General features: G+C 44.0%; 1 protein-coding gene across 4 annotated transcripts in view; it reads left to right on the forward strand.

Annotated features, from left to right (window-relative positions):
- The first annotated feature begins 13,743 nt into the window (after nucleotides 1-13,743).
- The window catches only part of MAPKBP1 (mitogen-activated protein kinase binding protein 1), a 139,583-nt gene continuing 138,484 nt past the window's right edge, over nucleotides 13,744-14,842 (forward strand). For 3 of the 4 annotated variants that reach the window (XM_035111951.2, XM_035111968.2, XM_035111960.2), the window contains exon 1: nucleotides 13,745-14,583. The gene's annotated coding sequence lies outside the window, so the exon portion shown is untranslated. Of the gene's footprint in view, nucleotides 14,584-14,842 lie in introns of all 4 variants that reach the window. The other variant, XM_035111943.2, reaches the window with a different exon arrangement.

The raw sequence follows: 14,842 nt of genomic DNA on the forward strand, positions 1-14,842 counted from the left end.
GGGCTGAAAATTGTCCACATTGTTCTCAAAGTCTGCCACCAGGTGATGCCAGTTGCTTTAGATTGGAGTGGAGTCCATATCAATGCACTGTATCTGTTCTCCATCCCTCAACACGCACAAACAGCTTTGGGCATTAAATGTTTGTAAATGAGGCATACAGATCAACTCGTCTAATCCCCTTTGCACAGAGATGCCATTGGGCTCATCTTTATCTCAGAGTTTGCAGCTCTGTGACAAGTTTGCAAGGGATCTGTTCATTTTATAGGAATCTCAGTTTTGTGGGTCCTATTCATATAATTCTGGCTTGATTCCAGGCCCTTTAACTATAATGCAGCTCAGCCTGTGTGGCTGCAGTCCTAACACCAGTCATGACTGGTGCCCATTGGGACTGGCAGGATAGGTGGCAGGGGGATCAAAGTAGGACTGAAAGAGTGATGAATATTTTGGTAAGAAATAATATTAGGAAGCACTATTTCTCTGACATTTCCCATCATGGTCTGAAATCTGAATCTCGTGTGGCGAAGGATGTATAAAACTCTCACAATGGAGTAACGGCTATCATGGGCTTGGTTTCAAGGGCTTTTGTATGGACACAGCTTTCTCCTGCGGTAACATGAAGTGTCTCTAAGAATCAGTTACTCTGTTCATTGGTGTGAGCTAGCAATGTGACCTGTAGGCCAGTCAGGCTAGGAATTTCACTGAAATGATTCATCTGGGTTGCTGTTTTGCTTGCAGGAAGATGAAGGAGGGAGAAGAGAGCTTCTGCATCATAAACACAGCTTGTAAGGCAACACGCTACCAGTCAACCCACTTTTTGAAGGTTGACAAGGATGTACTGACTCACAATATGTGCTTGTAGTGAAATACTTAAGCTACTGCTTCACCATGAACAAAATGTGCTTCAACCTATTTCCCAGAATGCAGAATTGTGGCAGATCCAATTTATCACATTCTCCAACAAGGTTGTATATTGTCTCCCTGCTTATTTAACTTATATGCAGAATTCATCATGCGAAAGGCTGGACTAGATGAATCCCAAGCCGGAATTAAGATTGCCGGAAGAAATATCAACAACCTCAGATATGCAGATGACACAACCTTGATGGCAGAAAGTGAGGAGGAATTAAAGAACCTTTTAATAAGGGTGAAAGAGGAGAGCGCAAAATATGGTCTGAAGCTCAACATCAAAAAAACCAAGATCATGGCCACTGGTCCCATCACCTCCTGGCAAATAGAAGGGGAAGAAATGGAGGCAGTGAGAGATTTTACTTTCTTGGGCTCCTTGATCACTGTAGATGGTGACAGCAGTCACGAAATTAAAAGACGCCTGCTTCTTGGGAAAAAAGCAATGACAAACCTAGACAGCATCTTAAAAAGCAGAGACATCACCTTGCCGACAAAGGTCCGTATAGTTAAAGCTATGGTTTTCCCAGTAGTGATGTATGGAAGTGAGAGCTGGACCATAAAGAAGGCTGATCGCCGAAGAATTGATGCTTTTGAATTATGGTGCTGGAGGAGACTCTTGAGAGTCCCATGGACTGCAAGAAGATCAAACCTATCCATTCTGAAGGAAATCAGCCCTGAGTGCTCACTGGAAGGACAGATCGTGAAGCTGAGGCTCCAATACTTTGGCCACCTCATGAGAAGAGAAGACTCCCTGGAAAAGACCCTGATGCTGGGAAAGATTGAGGGCACTAGGAGAAGGGGACAACAGAGGATGAGATGGTTGGACAGTGTTCTCGAAGCTACGAACATGAGTTTGACCAAACTGTGGGAGGCAGTGGAAGACAGGAGTGCCTGGCGTGCTATGGTCCATGGGGTCACGAAGAGTCGGACACGACTAAACGACTAAACAACAACAACAACAACAACTGTTGAAGCAGTAAAAGAAGCTGAAATGTGCATCAGTTATATATTGCTGCAGGTTTGGGTCAGTCTGCATCATGCCCTGAGTCCCTTCTAATTATTGGGTTCCTGTATATCTCGGGTTAGGAGGTATGAGAGCAAGCTGTTGCAACTAGTCCCTTTGTCTAGGCAGTTGCAATACAATGGTCTTAGCTGGTCACTTAAGCACCATGATTAGCATAACCAACAAAGTTGCTGTGTACCATAGGGCAAATGGGTGGGATTTTCCTCTCACCTGGCTGGTGGTTAGAAAGACAGTGGTCAGAGTTGTGTGTGAGAGCTGAGCAGTAATAAAGCAGGCTGAAAAGCTGAATACAGACCCGTGCTTGATTTGCGCTGGAACCCAAGGCTGTGACTAGTGGAGAAGCAAGATCTGTTGCAATGTTAATGTGTGATGGGTTTTAATTAACAGGAGAGGATATAATAATTCAGTTTATCCCTCCAGGCCCCCATGTGTATAGGTAGAACAGAGTTTCAAAATCCCAGCAGCAGCAGCCAACTTAAAAGCATAGGAACGAGGCTGTAAACCCGTTTTTGAGCAAGTCCAACTGCAAAGTAAGCTGGCTTCCCCCTTCTTACCCCAGAGAGAGAGGAGCAGGAAGTACAATATGCTTCTTCCTTTCCAGGAGAGGAGGGGAATATGACATCACACACAGCCCTCTCTACCAATTGTACGGTATTTCTATGGTTTGAGTATTTGATTATCAACAATACAGCTCCATGGTTTTAGCCGCTTCTCATGCAAACTAGCAAGAATATGCTTTGGTAGGTTTGGCTGCTAATCTCCCACTGTGAACCCCTCTACCTTAGACTCAGGTTGCATATATGTGTAAATAAACCATATATCCTAAAGAGACCACAGTCTCCACTGACCCTCATTCCAAGGAAACTGAACCCTGGGTTAGTGCCTGGAATCTCTCATCTTTCAACAAGAATTATCCAGCAGTCACAGAAGCCCTGTCATTTATTGGCTCAAGGGATGGGTTGGCGCTGTGGTCTAAACCACTAAGCCTCTTGGATTTGCCAGTCATAAGGTCGGCAGTTTGACTCCAGGGTGAGATCCTGTTGATTTGTCCAAGCTCCTGCCAACCTAGCAGTTTGAAAGCATACCAGTGCAAGTAGATAAATAGGTACTGCTGTGGCGGGAAGGTAAACGGCGTTTCTGTGCGTTCTGGTTTCCGTCATGGTGTTCCGTTGCACCAGAAGCATATGACCAGGAAAAGCTGTCTGCGCATAATGCCCCACAAGTGACAGATGTGGGGCAAGACATAGCCATATTCCTAGGAGCTCTCAAAAAAGAAAGTGGTTTCTGCTGAACTCCCAGTGAGAGGGGGTGTGTCCAGGGGAACACTGGGAAATGGAAAAAGAGAATTGCTTGTTTGATGTAATACAAAAAGAGATGGCAAAGGAAGAGGAGAGGGATGGGGGTGCAGCGAGAAAGGGTGGGCAGATCTTGTGGAAGGAAGGCTGGAGCTGGATATGGGAAAAGGTGGGAGTGGGATGATTATGTAAATATTAATTTTAATGGTTGGATATGCATGGTTTGAACTGGGTACGATAAATGGAATTCATTAAACGGTCCTGAGGAGTCGGCTTCAGAAGTAGGGGGGGATGATTTTAAATTTAAAAGGAAAAAAATAAAAATAAGATAGATTATTTATGATTTAAAATATATTGCATTCCTGATAAAAATAATAAGTTAAGAGAAGAAGTATGATATATAATTATGATGAATTAGAATTGAATTAAGGTGAGGATTTGGAATGAATAGAAATTGAATAAATAAATAAATATATAATCATATGTATAAGGTAGTAAAATTGGGAATATGTAAATGGATATATGATTTATGAAAATAATTGTGAAAACTGCTGTAAGGATAATTAATAGGGAACCCGGAGGGGGAGGGAACGGGGGAAGTCTAAAGATTTATGGTAATGGTTAGAATTAAGAGATTTTTCTTTTTTGTGTGTATTTTTCTTTTTTCTTTTTCTTTTTAAATTTTTTTATGCTATTTCTTTTTTCTTGTTATTAATGGAAAATGAATAAAAATTACTTTAAAAAAAGGAAAAGCTGTCTGCGGACAAACACGGCTCCCTTAGCCTGAAAGTGGAAATGAGCGCTGTACCCCATAGACAATTTCAACTGGACTTAACCGTCCAGGGGTACTTTACCTTTTAATAAGGACTGTGAGAGTTGTCTTGGTGCCTGCAGTTTTTAAATAAATAAGCATACACTAGCTTTCCCCCAGCTGGTAACCTCAGATGTTTTGGACTAATACTTCCATTCTCCCTGACCATTGGCCATGCTGGGGCTGATGGAAATTGTAGCCCAAAACAGCTTGAAGAAGGCTGGCCTACAACAGAGAGATAAACAAGGTCATTCTAAATGGATATTTGCTGACAATCCGCATTGGCTTGTATGCATAAAACTCTTGGAGTCACTCTTCTTTCTGACATAATATTTGCTTTTATGGCTTTATTTCTGTAACAACAAAAAGAAATATTGCATAAGGTCAGTGTGTTCTCATATTTATATCTGGTCTTTATCTCCTCCCCACATGCTTAAATAAAAGCAGTTCCTCGGGTCCATTTAGATTCTAGGGTTGCATTCTACTGTAATTTTTTTCATCTGTCAAATGAACCGTTTTTTCTGTTCTCATGGCTTGAAGAAATGTTACTTCGGGCTGTTCTGCCTTGTTGAATGTTATCACTATCTGTTTAGGATATTATAGCCGGTTCAGCTCCCTGGCATCTAGAAAATTTCTTTGGATGAGCTAAGAATCATTCTACAGATTCTTGCATTGCCTACTTTGGAGAATTTTACAACAGCATCATATGAGCAGGCAGATTCTATTCCTTTGTCTTTGCTTGTGTAGTAGAAATACAGTGGTACCTCGGTTTCCGAACTTACCGTATTTTTCGCTCCATAAGAGCACTTTTTTCCTCCAAAAAAGGAAGAGGAAATGTCTGTGCGTCTTACAAAGCAAATGCGTGCTCCCTGGAGCCAAATTGCCCAGGGGCGAAAGGCAGATCGTGGTTTTCTTTTCTTTTTTTTAGAAAGAGCTAAAGGCTAACAAGAGGGAAAGAGAGTGTTGAAAGGACCCACTCAGCAGCTGATTGCAAGAGATCTGGGAGGGAGATAAGGGAGCTAGCTCCCTTCCCTGCCCAGCCAGGCCTCTTGCCCAGGCCTCAATTGTTGTCTGCAGAGAGAGGCTGCTTGTTTCCCCAGGGACATGTGATTGGCTGATTAGATTATCTGTCTGGAAACTGTAGAAATGGGTCCCTTTCCTTTCCTAGAGAAGCTGCAGGACTGTGAGTTGAACCCTATAAAAACAGGATTTTTTTCCTTTGCAATGTAAGCTCAACAACTTTGAGCTGATCTTCAAAAATGGAGCTTTCCCCCTTTGCAAAAAATATACACAACTGTGAGCTATCCCCCCCCCCAAAAAACAGGGCCTTTCCCATTTGCAAAAAAAAGCCGCACAACTTTGAGCTGATTCTCAAAAAAATTGGAGCTTTCCCCCTTTGCAAAAGAAGCTTCCTCAAATATTTAATTTTGGGGGGGGGGCAAAGGCACCTGTCTCTTTGGGGGAGGATCTCGGCCGTAAAAATGAATATACTGCCCAAACTGATGTTTTTGTTTCAGACAATTCCAATATTAGGTGGGTCCAAGTGCTTTAAAGAGTGGAGGAGGGAAATTGCCAGGTTTGTGGGGGGGGGAAGAAACCCAGAATAAAACATCTATCGTTAATTGATAAAAGGTCAAGAGGAGGGTTTGCGCTGCCCGATCTCGAAATATATCACGCAGCAGTGGGACTAGTGTGGCTGGGAGAGTGGCTAAAATTAGAAAGAACTGATATATTAGATCTAGAAGGCCACGACACGAGATTCGGGTGGCATGCATACCTGATATATGGAAAGATAAATCTCCTAAATCTCTTCAAACTGTGGACCAAATATAAAGGGATACTGGAGCCCAAAATACCACTCTGGACATCTCCAACAGAAGCCATAGTGCTCAAGAGAAGAAATATGAGAGACAGGTGGCCCACATATAGAATGGTACTAGAAACAACAGAGGGGAAACCAGTATTGAAAAAATATGATGAAATCAAAGAACACCTGACCGACTGGCTGCAATACTTTCAATTGAATCAAAAACTAAGCATAGATAGAGAGGTGGGGCTTGCAACAGAAACATCGAGATTTGGAAAAAAAATAATTTCAGTAAGAAAGAAAAAAAATATAATGTATGATTATTTGCTAGAGTGGGAGAAGATAGAAGAACAAACTAAAGTCTCAATGATCAAATGGGCCCAGGATCTTGGACATAATATTGATATAGAACAATGGGGGAGACTGTGGGTGGAAGACCTAAAATTCACAGCATGTTACAACCTAAGGGAGAACTGTATGAAAATGATGTATCGCTGGCACTTAACACCATGTAAGCTGGCTAAAATGAATGGGGGAATAAGTCCGAGATGTTGGAGGTGCAAAAAAGAGGAAGGCACATATTTTCACATGTGGTGGTCTTGCCAAAATATAAAAGAATACTGGAATGTAATTTATGAGTTTAAGAAAATATTTAAAATGACATTTAAAAAGACACCCGAGATTTTCCTCCTAAATATACTACCATCAGAAATAAGAAAGGAAATAAGATCTTTATTTCTATATGGAGTGACTGCAGCCAGAATATTGGTGGCAAAAAGTTGGAAGAGCGAAACGCTACCTACAATAACGGATTGGCAAGCACAAATGCTAAATTATATACGAATGGCTAAGCTGACTGATTCGATAAGAGATCTATCGATGCAAAAAGTAACAAAGGAGTGGAGTATATATAAAAACTATCTTAAAGTATACTATCCAAACAATTCTCTACTTGCGGACATTGAATGATGTTTGGGAATATTAAGAATGATTGAAATGGAATGGAAGAGGAAAAAAGGGATATTACCAGTTAAAACCTGTGAAGTACAAGATATGTTAAAATGTATAATAGGAGGGACAGGAAGTATCTATGTTCAAATGTAATAGTTGTGTTTATTTTTGAGGTATTTTTTTTCTTATATATTTTTTTCTTTTTCTTTCTCTTTCTTTTTTATAAAAAAATTCCTTCAGTAGCACCTTAAAGACCAACTAAGTTTTTATTTTGGTATGAGCTTTCGTGTGCATGCACACTTCTTCAGATACAGTGAAATAGAAGTCCCCAGGCACTTATGTAGAGAAGGGGTGGGGAGGGGTGGGGATGGGGAGGGGAGGGGGGATCACTCAGAAGGGTGGTGGAAGTGGGTGATTGACTGACTGATAGCTGTTGATGACCGAAAACGACTGCAAATGGTTTTGCATGAAAAAGCAAGGGTTGAGATGGCTGAAGATCGCTTATCATGTATAATGAGATAAGAATCCGATATCTCTGTTCAAACCAGGTCCCTCCATGGTTTTGAGCTTGGTGATAAGTTGTAATTCAGCAACTTCTCTTTCCAGTCTATTTCTGAAATTCTTTTGTAGTAAGACTGCTACTTTGAGATCTTGTATAGAATGTCCTGGGAGATTGAAGTGTTCTCCTACTGGTTTTTCTGTCTTCTGGTTCCTGATGTCAGATTTATGTCCATTTATCCTTTGGCGTAGGGTTTGGCCTGTTTGTCCAATATAGAGAGCTGAAGGGCACTGTTGGCATTTGATGGCATACACAATGTTAGAAGATGAGCAATTAAATAGTCCTGAGATGGTATGTTGGATGTTGTTGGGGCCAGTAATGATGTTGTCCGGGTGTATGTGGCAGCAAAGTTGGCATCTGGGTTTATTGCAGGCTCTGGTACCAGTGTCCATGTTAAGTCTGGTGGTTGTATTATTGTGGGTGAGGAGTTGTTTAAGATTGGGTGGCTGTCTGTAGGCAATGAATTTCTTTTTTATCTTTGTACTTTTTTGTATGTATGTGTTTTATTCTTTGTGCTTTTAAATAATAAAATCCAAATAAACACGGGGGGGGGGGGGAATGAACTGAAGTTTTTTTAAAAAACAAAAAAAAACCAAACTAACAATGTAACACAAGACGTTTCATGATGGTCAAGATTGTATTTTGTCCTTTTAAAAAAGAAAAGAAAAGAAACATGAATTTGGAGCATAATATCCACCTGTGAGTACCATACAGGTTGTGACTTTAAAATATTTAAGGGATAGAAGAGAACATGCAATTATACATGCACACATAATGAGAAGACTGTAAACTGCCGGTTATGGTTAGCAGAGGTGACAACACAATCTCTCATTTCTTCTTTTGCACTAAGCCATAATAAGCCAAAGGTGTGTGCTGCCGGATATCCTTTGGCCTGAGGCATGATGTGACTCACAGGCTGAAGTGTGGATTTCAGCACTGTGTCCATTTAATGAAGCATAGCCAGCGTGACAGCATTCACAAGTATACTTCAAAGGGTGGGAGAAATCTAATAAATAAAACAATAAATACTATACTATGCTAAAAAGTGCAGGGACGCAGGTGACACTGTCAGTTAAGCCACAGAGCCTTTGTTGTTGTTTAGTCATTTAGTCGTGTCCGACTCTTCGTGACCCCATGGACCATAGCACGCCAGGCTCTCCTGTCTTGCACTGCCTCCCGCAGTTTGGTCAAACACATGTTGGTAGCTTCGAGAACACTGTCTAACCACTCGTCCTCTGTCGTCCCCTTCTCCTAGTGCCCTCAATCTTTCCCAACATCAGGGTCTTTTCCAAGGATTCTTCTCTTCTCATGAGGTGGTCAAAGTATTGGAGCCTCAGCTTCACGATCTGTCCTTCCAGGGAGCACTCAGGGCTGATTTCCTTCAGAACGGATAGGTTTGATCTTCTTGCAGTCCATGGGACTCTCATAGGTCTCCTCCAGCACCATAATTCAAAAGCATCAATTCTTCGGCGATCCGCCTTCTTTATGGTCCAGTTCTCACTTCCATACATCACTACTGGGAAAAACATAGCTTTAACTATATAGACCTTTGTAGGCAAGGTGATGTCTCTGCTTTTTAAGATGCTGTCTAGGTTTGTCATTGCTTTTCCACAGAGCCTAGGGCTTGCCAATCAGAAGGTTGGCGATTCAAATCTGTGTGACGGGGTGAGGTCCCGTTGCTCGGTCCCTACTCCTGCCAACCTAGCAGTTCGAAAGCATGGCAAAGTGCAAGTAGATAAATAGGTACCACGACAGAGGGAAGGTTTCCGTGTGCTGCTCTGGTTCGCCAGAAGCGGCTTAGTCATGCTGGCCACATGACCTGGAAGCTGTACGCCGGCTCCCTCGGCCAATAACGCGATATGAGCACCACAACCCCAGAGTCGGTCATGGCTTGACCTAATGGTCAGGGGTCCTTTTACCTTACGCTAAAAAGTAGCACACTCGGTAATGAAATTGGCAGCCATATATTTGGGCAGAGGTGTAATATTTCATTCCTGTCAGCAGCTGTGTTTCAGCATTCTGTAGTGACAAAAAGAGCCTGGTGGATCAGGGCAATTGTCCATCCAGTCTGGCATCCCGTTCTCACAGAAGCCCTTGGGAAACCCGCAAGCAGGATTCAAGCACAAGAACACTCTCCCCTTCTGTAGTTTCCAGCTACTGGTATTCAGTTGCTGCCTCCAACCGTGCCTCCTCCGTGAATTTATTTATTAGTCCTCTTGTAAAGCCATAATAAATTGGCAGCCATGACTACCTCCTATGGGAGCGAGTTCCACAGTTTGACTCTGCACTGTGCAAAGAAGTACATGCAGGTCCTGCTTTCTGAACGCCGTGGGTCCCCTTGAAATTGTTTGGTAGCTAAGAGTTTGTATCACAAGCTGACAATTTCAATTATTTCCCATGGGAACATTTTAAACCATGTGAGCGGTCCAATCTCTCCCCTCTCTAGTGCTTCCTGACATGGCTACAACCAACCAACAAAAGAGAGAAAACAATAAAGAAGATTCCACCTAAACATTAGGAAGAACTTCCTGACAGTAAGAGCTGTTTGGCAGTGGAATTTGCTACCAAGGAGTGTGGTGGAGTCTCCTTATTTGGAGGTCTTTAAGCAGAGGCTTGACAGGCATATGTCAAGAATGCTTTGATGGTGTTTCCTGCTTGGCAGGGGGTTAGACTGGATGGCCCTTGTGGTCTCTTCCAACTCTATGATTCTATGATTTGTCAAATCTCCTTCTCTCCCTGGTTTCTGCCCCCAAATGGCTGCCACCTACCAGGAAAGCACAAGCAAATAAAGAAGCAGGCAACCCCCTGCTATTTGGATATCTGAATCTGTGGTGTGTATAGTAAAATTTGTGTACGAATTCCTTGTATTCAGATAATTGAATGAATGAATGTAGAGCAAGCATTTGAAAAGTGGGACATGTGTGCACTTTCTCTTCATTTACCTTTTGTTCTTTAGTTTCTGGACCAACCATAAGGAAAGGCCAAAATAGAGTGCATTGCAGCAATTCAATATTAAAATTACCAAAGCCTGGACTCCTGTGGTTAAGCCATCCCAGTCTAAGGGAAAGCCGCAGCTGTCATAGCAGCAAAAGTTGGCAAAAGGCATTCCTAGCTACTGTGGACACCTGGTGCCAAAGCACATTTGTTGTTGTTTAGTCGTTTAGTCGTGTCCGACTCTTCGAGACCCCATGGATCAGAGCACGCCAGGCACTCCTGTCTTCCACTGCCTCCCGCAGTTTGGTCAAACTCATGTTCATAGCCAAAGCACATAGGGGCAGCCATTTTCTTCTCCTATGAGGTGGCGGCGCATCACCTTTCAGGGAGTGTGGCAAGCACTGCACTTTCTAACTGCTCTCTCTCTCCCCCCCCCACACCATGTTTACTCAGAAGGAAGCCTCGCCAAGTTCAGTGAAATGTTCTTCCAAAAAAAGCCAGCGTTGGGATTAGAACCTTTGCCAGGCCTTGGCATTAAAACGAACAAGCCAACCTGCACCCCCACCACAAACAAACTAACAGGTTCTGTTGATTACAAAGGTGTAGATCATTATGTTCCCATCCTTTGTGAAGCTTGTCAGCCCCAGGCCTCACTTGGGAATTACAACTGTTCCTCCCCTGGGCTTCCAGGTGCATGTTCCCTTACCCAAGGACCCAACCCAGCTAGTTAGAAATAGGGGGGTGAGTCATTGCCCTCTCTTCCCACCCATCCTTTGGGAGTAGCAATTAAAAGATAAAAAAGGCAACCTGATCCTGAACAAAATTCAGCAGCCAAACTAACAGGCCCAGTCTATACAGCAATAGGTTTAAACAAAGGGTGTCTATTCAGAAATATGTACTGCAGATTTCAGTGTGTCTTGTTTGCAGGTAACAAGGTAAAGGTAAAAGACCCCTGACAGTTAAGTCTAGTCGCGAACGACTCTGGGGTTGTGGCGCTCATCTCATTTTACTGGCCGAGGGAGCCGGTGTTTTTCCGGGTCATGTGGCCAGCATGACTAAGCCGCTTCTAGTGAAACCAGAGCAGAGCCCAGAAACGCCATTTACCTTCCCGCCGGAGTGGTACCTATTTATCTACTTGCACTTTGACGTGCTTTCGAACTGCTAGGTTGGCAGGAGCTGGGACAGAGCAACGGGAGCTCACCCTGTTGCGGGTATTTGAACCACCGACCTTCTGATCAGCAAGCCCAAGGCTCAGTGGTTTAGACCACAGCACCACCCGTGCCCCATGTTTGCAGGTAAGTGGGTATAAATAAGGTTGCAATCTGAGTCTGGTGGGTTATGGATATAATCAAAGTTCAGAGCCAAAACAAAATGTTTGCTGCCTTGACACAGAGCAGAAAATAATGCCCCAAGTCTAGGTGTACAGTACCTAAGGTTGGTCAAGTTATTTTGGCACCTGAAGCAGAAAATTACAACATGTGCATCTCTCATTCCTGGACAGTAAAAATACAAATTATAATATAAGCAGTTTGCTGTTCTATGCCTAATGATAGGGCTGACCCTTTCAAGTTGATTAATGGGCAATTAGCTACAGAAGAGTCACTTTAATCAGTCTGAATGGCCATCTAACTGGAATGTATAATATTTCCCTGGAAGTCATTGCTCCACAGAAACAGGAGTATAGATGTGATGAATCAATGTCTGTATTTTGAAAATGTGAAATTGCATTGAACCTATAATCTAGGTTCAAAAATCTTTCTTAGTATACAGTGGTATGCTTCAGGTTACAAATGCTTCAGGTTGCAAACTCCGCTAACCCAGAAATAGTACCTCGGGTTAAGAACTTTGCTTCAGGATGAGAACAGAAATCGTGCTCTGGCGGCGCGGCGGCAGCAGGAGGCCCCATTAGCTAAAGTGGTACCTCAGGTTAAGAACAGTTTCAGGTTAAGAGCGGACCTCCAGAATGAATTAAGTTCTTAACCAGAGGTACCACTATATCATAAACTTTGTTTTATGGAAACAGGACTGCATTGTATTAAGCCAGAGTTTCCCACTGTGTGTGAACCAGGAAAGTCTGGCTTAATGGCAGTAGACAAACAAGGATAAGCAGCTAGGATCAGATAATGAGCCAGGAATTAAGAGGCAGCAAACCTAGCACAAGAGGTGAGAGGGGAGGAAAGGGAACGATTCCATAAATGGACCATTTAAATAAATGCCAAATAAAAGGCGTCAACCCACCTCGCCAACCCAACCTCTTTTAACTGGGCTCAGAAACAAACAAAGTTTATTGCATATATTAAAATGTTCACCAAAGTTCTGAAGCAAAAATCAGTGAAAGAAAAACACAGAAAAACGGCAAGCACTGTATCTGCTAAAAACTGTTGGCATAATTTTGTTAAATTTTGGAACAATGGTAGCCCAGATTACAGAATTTTGAGTGAAACTTCCCTCCGCAGCACAATTCCTAAATGTTTACTTGCAACTAAGCCCCACTGTGTTCAGTGTTGCTTATGCCCAGGTAAGTGTTAACAGCGGCCTTACTGCTGTAAGGCTTACTATGTGTTAGATTAGAATATGGAAACCAATGCAGGAACTTGCAGTGTGTGACTATGCAAACATCCTTCATGTTCACTGGCTTTCATGAGGAAGTGAATCCTACTGAACAGTTCGGGATGTTCTCAAGCAAATTTTAATAGGATCTGGCTGTGTGCATTTTTTTTAAAGGATGCAGACTAATATAAGATATAATTCCAGGTATCATCTTTATTACTGCAAGAAATGGGCAGTTCACACCGCAAAGGGAGTAATTATCTAGAGTCATGATCACTACTAATTTTTGCATGAAAACACACTGGGGCGGCATTAAAAAAAATAAGAAATTCAGGGGAACTAGGTATTGATTGAAGGACTGCTACAAAAATGGTGTAATTAGATAAAAGTCGAAATGCTGCATTCTGTCCTGCATTTTTATCTCGTGAACCACCCCAAGATCTTCGGATGCAGGGCAGTATATAAATTTAATAAATAATAAAATAACAATACCACTGGAAAATCCAGCCAGAAGCCCGGCAAGCTGGGGGGGGGGGGAAGGCCCCTGAGAGTTTAGACTAGCTAATGGCAATGCTACAGGTGTAGCAGTTCGGCCTGGGCAGGAGGCGACCCTATAGTTCAGATCTTTTCTTCCCTGGGGTAATGGAAACGCTTCTCCTGACTCCTTCTGCATTCCAAGCAGCTGTTAAAGGCACAGGGGTCCTGCCGCGGGGGGGGGGGGCGTGGGAAAGAATTAGCCACCCGATTTAACGGCGTGCTCTTTAGTAACCCACTAAGCAGCCCCCGGGGGCAAGTTAAAACGTGCCCGCTTGCGAAGGAAGCTGGCAGGAGGAGCCAGGGCTGGGTCGGGCTTGGCCAAACCGGCTCCTTTTTGCCTGCGAAGATATGACTCGGCGGGGAGGGTGAAGCAAGGTCGGTCTGCCTCTGTTGGAAAGGGAAGGTAACCGCCGCCTCTCCCTCATCCTCCTCCCTATAGGGGCGCTGAGGTCGAATCCTTAATTCCTCTTCACCCTGCTCGAGGTTCTCCGTCCTCCTTTTCCGTTTCGCAGTTTGGCCTGCCTAGGCCACCGTCGCCTCCGCGGAATCTGGCTGGCTGGGATCTGTCAGCGTGAGTCCTGCGCCAGAAGGGATACAACAAGCGCAGCAGGCGGAGGGGCTGGAGCGTGGAAGCGGCGGCAAGAAGAGCGGTCGCCAGCCCGGAACCTGGCGAGAGGAAACAGCTGAGCGAGGAGGAGGAGGAGGAGGAGGAGATCCGTGACACGGCAGGCAAACCTCTGGGAGGGTCCAGCTGAAGGAGAGCCTGGCAGCCTCCCCTGCACGGCCAATTCCAGCCTCTCGGCTGTCAACTGGCAAGCGGTGGGGAAGCTGAGCAGGGCAGAGCCCGGCCCCCTTTCCGTGTCTCTCCTCCCCGCGCTCCGCTAGCAATTTTCTCTCCCCCCCCTCTGTTTAAAATAAAAATCTGCAAGAGGAACTCCCGACCTTCCTCGTAGTAGTTTTTGAACCCGCTGGCTGCCTCCCGCTCCCCCGTCTGCGTGCGGTCTGGATCCCTGCGAAGCGAGAGGCGAGAGAAGGAGCTCAGGGGAGGAGGAGGAGGAGGAGGAGGGAGCTTCGCGTGCGTTTAAATCCCACCGTGGCTTTTTCTAAAAAGGAAAAATCGGCTGCATGGACGGGCAGCGGGCAGAGAAATCCCATTTAATCTCCTCTGGTTCTCGTTGTTCCGCAAAGCGCCGCTGCCTCTTCGCCAAGGTAACAAAGGTTGAGCCATGTAGTGGTTTCCTTAAAAAAAACCGTTTGTGTCGTTGGCTTATTAAGAAAAAAGAATTGTCCTGAAGGTTTGAATTTGCCCCCTGACTAACGGTGGTTCAGAATGCTCTGGGAAAGGCTTTATGCGATGGTCGGGTGTTTTTCGTCTTCGCGCATTTGCGGGCAGGAAGGGGGGGGGAGAACAAAATTTACCGCAAACTTCTGCCGAAAAATCTGGGTAGATTTGCCTCCCCGTCCCGGG

This window comes from Zootoca vivipara, chromosome 1, assembly GCF_963506605.1.
Source record: "Zootoca vivipara chromosome 1, rZooViv1.1, whole genome shotgun sequence".
Lineage (NCBI taxonomy): Eukaryota > Metazoa > Chordata > Lepidosauria > Squamata > Lacertidae > Zootoca > Zootoca vivipara.